Raw genomic sequence first — 9,215 nt, 5'->3', positions numbered from 1 at the left:
CTGACACTGCCGCCACCTACATTATACTTAATAACCCCTAATCTGCCGCCCCCAATGTCGCCGCCACCTACATTATACTTATTAACCCCGAATCTGCCACCCCCAACGTCGCTGCCACTATACTAAATTTATTAACCCCTAAAACTAAGTTTAACCCTAACCCTAACACCCCCTAACTTAAATATAATTAAAATAAATCTAAATAAAACCTACTATCATTACCTAAATAATTCCTATTTAAACCTAAATACTTACCTGTAAAATAAACCCTAAGCTAGCTACAATATAACTAATAGTTACATTGTATCTACCTTAGGGTTTATTTTTATTTCACAGGCAAGTTTGTATTTATTTTAACTAGGTAGATTAGTTATTAAATAGTTATTAACTATTTACTAACTACCTAGCTAAAATAAATACAAATTTACTTGTAAAATAAAACCTAACCTAAGTTACACTAACACCTAACCTTACACTACAATTAAATAAATTACATTAATTAAATACAATTAGGTAGGTAGGTGGCGGCGACATTGAGGGTGGCAGATTAGGGGTTAATAAGTGTAGGTGGGTGGCGGCGACATTGGGGGCGGCAGATTAGAGGTTAAAGGACCAGTCAACACAGTAGACTTGCATAATCAACAAATGCAAGATAAATGCAAGATAACAAGACTTCAAACTTCAAATGAGTAGTAGATTTTTTTTTCTGACCATTTTAAAAGTGATATCTTTTTCCACTCCCCCTGTACCATGTGACAGCCATCAGCCATTCACAAATGCATACACGTACCATGTGACAGCCATCAGCCAATCACAAATGCATACACGCTTATTCTTGCACATGCTCAGTAGGAGCTGGTGACTCAAAAAGTATAAATATAAAAAGACTGTGCACTTTTTGTTAATAGAAGTAAATTGGAAAGTTGTTTAAAATGGCATGTTATATCTGAATCATGAAAGTTTAATTTTGATTGAGTGTCCCTTTAATAAGTGTAGGTAGGTGTCGGCGATGTCGGGGATGGTAGATTAGGGGTTAATAAGTGTAATGTATGTGGTGGCAGGGGCGGCAGATTAGGAGTTAATAAGTGTAATGTAGGTGATGGCAGATTAGGGGTTAATAAGTGTAGGTAGGTGGCGGCGATGTTGGGGGGGGGGCAGATTAGGGGTGTTTAGACTCGGGGGTTTATGTTAGGGTGTTAGGTGTAAACATAAATTTAGTTTCCCCATAGGAATCAATGGGGCTGCATTACAGAGCTTTGCTCTACGCTCACTTTTTGCCTGCTAACGCCGGGTTTTTGTAAACCTGTAATACCAGCGCTGTAGGTAAGTGAGCGGTGACAATAACTTGCAAATTAGTACCGCACCCCTCATAACGCAAAACTCGTAATCTAGCCGATGGCTATTTACATTTAAATTTAGCTGAAAATGAAAAACACTAATATTACAGGAAGCCTAAGTACAAAATAAAGAGTTCTCTTACTCTACAGGATTCATATTAGTTATTACCATATGGAATTAAAAATAAATACATAAAAAAAACGTGAAAACAAACTTCTTTTAAAACATAATAATGTAACAGAAACTCCTTAAAGGGACATGAAACCCGGAATTACGAAGATTCAACTGCTTTACTAAATTCAAAGAAAGGAATTACAGTAAGATCTAATAGTGTTACCCAATTATTATAGTGGTTTGCTGAACTGTAACTCTAGATGATTTAATACGAAGCTTTTATACACTGAGCAGATACTGAATGACATAGAGATAGATTACAAGTGGAGAGCTAACAATATTGCTGGATAAGCACGCAAATTAGTATTACAAGTACATGGTTAAGAAGGATAACCAGAGAACGTTTATTGAAGCTGACATCCCTTTGGCGCGCCCTATACTTTCAATGTATATCACAACCGTGCTAAACATTAATCATATTACAAGTTAAAAGTTATGAAAGGGCCCTACACTGCAGAAAAAAATATTTTGAAGGGAGAGGGAGGGATAGTGTCTGGCACTACAGAAATAAGGTTCCGATGGAGGGTGGGGGCCCCAAAATAATGATCATGGGGGGTATACACTAAACTATATATATAAATAAAATATTATTAATAAAAAATCTAAGCAAAAAAATTTGTAAATTGGGTTATGGCAGACAGCTGCCAGTACCAAAAATGGCAGTCATTAGTAGAAGGGTTAGAGAGCGGTTTGGGAGGAATCAGGGTGGTAGGAGGGTTGAGGGGATCTTTATACTGCAGAAAAAATAAGAATAACAAAAAATAAATAATTTTAAAAAGCTCTAAACTGCCAGTAACTAAGATGTTAGGGATCAATATGGGTGGCTGGCGAGGAAGAGAGCTGTTTGGGAGGGATCAGGGAGGTGGGAAGTGTCAGGTAGGAGGTTTATACCTACATTACTATACTATTCCCCTTACCAGCTAACTAATTAACGCCTTCATTGCCGGGAATAATAGAAATGTTGTGTGCTGCTGCAATTAGCGGCCTTCTAATTACCAAAAACCAATGACAAAACCATATATGTCTGCTATTTCTGAACAAAGGGGATCCCAGAGAAACTTTTACAAACATTTCTTTCATGACTTCACAAGCGTTATGTAAATAATTTTACTGAGAAACCCAAAGTTTGTGAGAAAAAGTTAACGATTTTTATTATTTGATTACATTTGGTGAGGAAATGGTGACACGAAATATACCAAAATGGGCCTAGATCAATACTTTGGGCTGTCTACTTAAAAAAATATATAGTTTTGATAGGTAAATAAAAAAGGCTCTACACTATTTCTGTTTAAATAGAGGGATAGCAAAAAAGCTAAAAATTCTCTGGTATTTTGGCCAAGTTTTTCTCTGAAATTTCCTTTAGTGAAGGGTTAAACAAATTTCAGCATTTCGTAACAAACCTTTGGTTAGCTGGGACCATAAAGGGCCAATTTACTAAACGTTGGATGGACATGATTTGCTATAGCCCGCCCGACAACACTAAATGGCGACAGCATTTAACATTGCACAATAATTTCTTGAAATGCTTGTGCAATGCTGCCCCACGCACATTCCATTCGGCTGCTAGCAGGGGATGTCAATCATCCCGATCGTATCTGATTAGGGTGATTGCAGTCCGCCACCTTTCTACTTGACTAATGCTTACATAGAATGCATTAAATATATAACAACACTCTCAGACTGACACGTGAATATGTTTCCTGCTTTAAGTACTCTAATAAAATGTCAGCTCTTGGGTCTATAATAAAGACATTTGTTAAAATTACCAATGCTTTAGTGCTCCATAAAACCACAGGATCCACTGCTAGGCTCAAAGGACCATGACATTAAAAATTAATTAATGTAATTTTAAGACACTTTTGAGTGAACTGCTAAAATCACATTTACTTGTTCTCTCTGTATCCTTTGGCGGAAAGCATATGTACATATCTTCATAAGCAGCAGTACCCTGCTGGGAGCTAGCTGGTGATTGGTGCATGCACACATGCCTCTTGTCATTGGCGCAGCAGATGTGCTTAGCTAGCTCCCAGTAGTGCATTTCTGCTATGCTGTTGCTTGCATCTTATATCTGCTATTAGCAGTAAGGGTTACAGGAGTGTACGTATGATCTGAGGTCTGATGTCTGTATATTAAGGGTTACAGGGGTGTACTTATGATCTGAGGTCTGATGTCTGTATATTAAGGGTTACAGGGGTGTACGTATGATCTGAGGTCTGATGTCCGTATATTAAGGGTTACAGTGGTGTACTTATGATCTGAGGTCTGATGTCCGTATATTAAGGGTTACAGGGGTGTACTTATGATCTGAGGTCTGATGTCCGTATATTAAGGGTTACAGTGGTGTACGTATGATCTGAGGTCTGATCTCCGTATATTAAGGGTTACAGGGGTGTACGTATGATCTGAGGTCTGATGTCCGTATATTAAGGGTTACAGGGGTGTACGTATGATCTGAGGTCTGATGTCCGTATAATAAGGGTTACAGGGGTTTACTTATGATCTGAGGTCTGATGTCCGTATATTAAGGGTTACAGTGGTGTACTTATGATCTGAGGTCTGATGTCTGTATATTAAGGGTTACAGGGGTGTACGTATGATCTGAGGTCTGATGTCCGTATATTAAGGGTTACAGGGGTGTACTTATGATCTGAGGTCTGATCTCCGTATATTAAGGGTTACAGGGGTGTACTTATGATCTGAGGTCTGATCTCCGTATATTAAGGGTTACAGGGGTGTACGTATGATCTGAGGTCTGATGTCCGTATATTAAGGGTTACAGTGGTCTACTTATGATCTGAGATCTGATGTCTGTATATTAAGGGTTACAGGGGTGTACGTATGATCTGAGGTCTGATGTCCGTATATTAAGGGTTACAGGGGTGTACGTATGATCTGAGGTCTGCTCTACGTATATTAAGGGTTACAGGGGTGTACTTATGATCTGAGGTCTGATGTCCATATATTAAGGGTTACAGTGGTGTACGTATGATCTGAGGTCTGATCTCCATATTTTAAGGGTTACAGGGGTGTACTTAGGATCTGAGGTCTGATGTCCATATATTAAGGGTTACAGTGGTGTACGTATGATCTGAGGTCTGATCTCCGTATTTTAAGGGTTACAGGGGTGTACTTATGATCTGAGGTCTGATCTCCATATATTAAGGGTTACAGGGGTGTACTTATGATCTGAGGTCTGATGTCTGTATATTAAGGGTTACAGGGGTGTACGTATGATCTGAGGTCTGATGTCTGTATATTAAGGGTTACAGGGGTGTACTTATGATCTGAGGTCTGATGTCTATATATTAAGGGTTACAGTGGTTTACGTATGATCCGAGGTCTGATCTCTGTATATTAAGGGTTACAGGGGTGTACTTATGATCTGAGGTCTGATGTCCATATATTAAGGGTTACAGTGGTGTACGTATGATCTGAGGTCTGATCTCCGTATTTTAAGGGTTACAGGGGTGTACTTATGATCTGAGGTCTGATCTCCATATATTAAGGGTTACAGGGGTGTACTTATGATCTGAGGTCTGTTGTCTGTATATTAAGGGTTACAGGGGTGTACGTATGATCTGAGGTCTGATGTCTGTATATTAAGGGTTACAGGGGTGTACTTATGATCTGAGGTCTGATGTCTGTATATTAAGGGTTACAGGGGTGTACGTATGATCTGAGGTCTGATGTCCGTATATTAAGGGTTACAGGGGTGTACTTATGAACTGAGGTCTGATCTCCGTATATTAAGGGTTACAGGGATGTACGTATGATCTGAGGTCTGATGTCCCTATTTTAAGGGTTACAGGTGTGTACGTATGATCTGAGGTCTGATCTCCGTATATTAATGTCACACCCGTATGCAAATCTGAAGAAAAGGAAATAATTTTTTAGTATCAATGGTTAGACCTCAATTGCCGAGACAAAATAGATGTATATTAGTGTAGCAGAAAGTTACTGAAAAATACAATGATAGGATGTATCTTCAATTGTAACACCAAGCTGTGATTTCTATAATGGTGGTGTAAATAGTATTACCCTATAGCTGCCTCATGTGCAGAGGAATGCACTGAGGAATGCAGCAGGGAAATCGGTTTTACACCCCAGAGGTCAGAATAAAGAAAAAATAGGAAAAAACAAAAATAGAATATGATGCACAACAACAATAAAGAATATTCAATAGTTAGTGCAACAATTAATTAAATGAGGTGTGATTGGAAAAAATAAAAATAGAGTATTATAGGAATATATCAATGTTGAATATTGTCCAATTAGCTTAGGAACTGAATAGGACTGAAATATTGTTGCAGCATACCACAGCAGAATTAATTATGAAGATTAGGCTTACCGGAGAAACTATTCGTTTGAGAGAGCTGAGTGATACAATGTATCGTTATAGAGCGCTGTGTAGTCCGACTGTGCTGAAGTTGGCGTGTGACGTCACAGCCTCGTGGCTTGCATGAGCGTAATTGTATCCCAGCTGACTGCCGAAGCAGTGTAATCCGGAGCAAAAGAAAATGACAAAGTGTTAAAAGGCGCTGTGGATAAATAACATAATATAGTTTTACCAAATGCTGAATCGTAGGAAATGTGAACAGTCTTCACTTTGGTAGATTGATCTAGTTGCGTGAATCCGTCTGTTAGGAAACTCAGTACAGAGCAGAAGTTGGCTTGTAGTGTATGAGAGGTATAACTTCAATACTAAGCACTTTGTGAAGTGGGAGGCAACCTTAAATAGGGTGGAGAGGATAAGGTGAGCAGAGAATTAAAGGGATAGTGATTACTGACAAGTAATATGAGAGGAAACCCTGACAGAATCCCCCATCTAATGAGCAACTCCAGGGGCTCATGGTCCTGGGCGATCAGGGTTTCTTTGATGAAAACTGGAAACCAGACGAGGTGCTGAAATGTTGCTAGCAGGTTCCCAAGAGTCTTCCTCCTTGGAGTAGCCCTTCCAGCTGATGAGGTATTGTAGAGCTCCTCTGTACAGACGGGAGTCGAGAATAGATCTTATTTCATACTCGACATTTGGATCAATGGTAATGGTAGGAGTAGACCGTTGATTTGAGTTACGTCTAACCTCCCTATACGGTTTTAGTAGGGAGACGTGAAATGTTGGGTGAATCTTTATTGTATCAGGTAACTTGAGTCGAACAGCATTTGGATTGATCACTTTCTCAACTGGATATGGTCCAACGAAAAGAGGGGAGAGTTTTCTAGATGGAGTATTCAATCTCAAGTTTTTTGTAGAAAGCCATACTAAATCGCCTATTTGGTAGACTGGAGGAGTTCTTCTGTGTTTGTCATAGTAATGTTTTTGTATGTCTTTGGCCCGTTTTATGGAGGATTCGATAGATTTGAAATTAGAGGAGATGGAGTCAGATAATTCTGAAATGCTGGGAGAGAGAGACTGTGAGGTAGGTAACAACTGAAAAGAAGGGTGAAAACCATAGTTTGCAAAGAACGGGGTTTGATTGGTAGAGGCATGTAACGTATTATTATAACAGAATTCGGCATAAGGTAAAAGTTCAGACCAATGATCTTGTTGTGTAGAACAGAATGCTCTCAAGAATTGCTCAAGCCACTGATTACATCTTTCCGTCTGTCCATTTGTTTGTGGATGATACGCAGTAGTAAGTTTTCTGTCAATGTTGAATATTTTACAGAATTGCGACCATAACTTGCTGGAGAATTGTGTGCCTCGATCGGAAAGGATAGTAGAGGGTATACCATGGTATTTGATCACATTGGAAATAAGTAAACGGATAGTCTCCATAGCAGTAGGTAGTTTGTTATATGGAATAAAATGACACATTTTTGTGAACAAATCCACAACAACAAGAATGGTGGTATTTTTTGAGGAAAGAGGCAGGTCAACAATAAAATCAAGTGCAATGTCAGACCATGGCCTGTTTGGTGTAGGTAGAGAAAGTAGCAAACCATAGGGGGGCTGTTTTTCCTTTTTTGAAACTATACATGTACCACAAGTTTGAACATGGTTTTTTATGTCAGTGGTCATATGAGGCCACCAATAGTTTCTGTTAACTAATTCTAAAGTCTTAGTAATGCCAGGATGCCCAGCGAGTACAGAGTCATGTACAGAATGGAGGAGCGTAGATCTGAGAGTAGGTGGGATGTATAATTTAGAGTTGAAATAGTAACAGCCATCGGGTTTGATGATAAGATCAAGCTTCGCCTTTGTTTTATCCTTTCTTTGTTCAGTTTTTTAGGATAGGCATGGAGTTTGTGGTGAAACAAAGAAAATTTTGAGGTGGGATAAGAGATTGTTGAAGGGATGGTAAAGGTTTGTCCACTGGCATACGAGAGAGGGCATCCGCCTTCTGATTTTTTCCAGATGGGCGAAAAGTAATTAGGTAATTAAACCTTGATAGGAATAGATTCCAGCGGACTTGTCTAGCAGATAAGGTCCTAGTAGATTTTAGGTACTGTAAATTCCTATGGTCGGTATAAATTAGAATAGGAATAGCAGTCCCTTCCAACAGGTGTCGCCAATGTTCCAAAGATAGCTTTATAGCAAGTAACTCTTTATCCCCGATGGGATAGTTTTGTTCAGCCAAATTCAGGGTTCGTGAGTAGTAGGCGACAGGGTGTAGGGGTTTTTTCAAATCTTCCCTCTGAGACAAGATTGCGCCTACTGCATAGTTGGATGCATCGACTTCCAGGACAAATTGATACTTTGGGTCAGGGAAGCGGAGGATGGGAGCAGTGGTAAATTTTTCCTTGAGGAAGTCAAATGCTTTTTGAGCATCAGAGGACCATTTGAAAGTACTATTAGATTTTGTTAATGAAGTAAGTGGAACTGTGAGCTTGGAGAAATTTTTTATAAACTTTCGATAAAAGTTGGCAAATCCCATAAAACTTTGTACTTGTTTTTTTGTTTTAGGGATGGGCCACTGTAGAATTGTATTGATTTTGTTGTCCTCCATACGAATGCCTGCTGGGGAAATTTCGTAACCTAGGAATGAGATAGACTGCGAATTGAATATACATTTTTCAGCCTTTGCGTATAGATGGTTACTTCTAAGTCTGGAGAGAACTTGTTTAACGTGAGTAATATGTTCAGATAAGGACTTGGAGTATACCAGTATATCATCCAGGTAGATGACGATGTAAACATCCAGGATATCTCTGAATACGTCGTTGATAAGATGCTGAAAAGTAGCAGGGGCATTACATAACCCAAATGGCATGACGACGTATTCGAACAATCCATAACGAGTTCGAAACGCCGTCAACCATTCATCCCCAGATCTTATTCGGATTAGGTTGTAAGCCCCCCTTAGGTCTAATTTAGTGAAGTATTTGGCCCCTTCAAGTCTCTCTATGAGCTCCGGAATCAACGGTAAAGGGTACCTATTTTTTATGGTAATCTGATTTAATTTTCTATAGTCGATTATGGGTCTTAGTGAACCGTCTTTATTTTTCACAAAAAATATCCCCGCACCTGCGGGAGAAGTAGAGGGGCGAATGAAGCCTTTTTTTAGATTTTCATGGATGTAAGTTTTTAAATGTAGAAGTTCAGGGTTCGACAGAGGGAATATATGCCCACAAGGTATTTCAGATCCTGGGATGATATCAATGGGACAATCGTATTTACGATGAGGGGGTAGGTTTTCACTTTCTGTCTTACTAAAAACATCAATGTACTCTTTGTACACATCAGGTACAAGGTTTTCAGGTGA

Source organism: Bombina bombina, chromosome 11 (genome assembly GCF_027579735.1).
Source record: "Bombina bombina isolate aBomBom1 chromosome 11, aBomBom1.pri, whole genome shotgun sequence".
NCBI lineage: Eukaryota > Metazoa > Chordata > Amphibia > Anura > Bombinatoridae > Bombina > Bombina bombina.
This window is presented reverse-complemented; position numbering follows the sequence as displayed.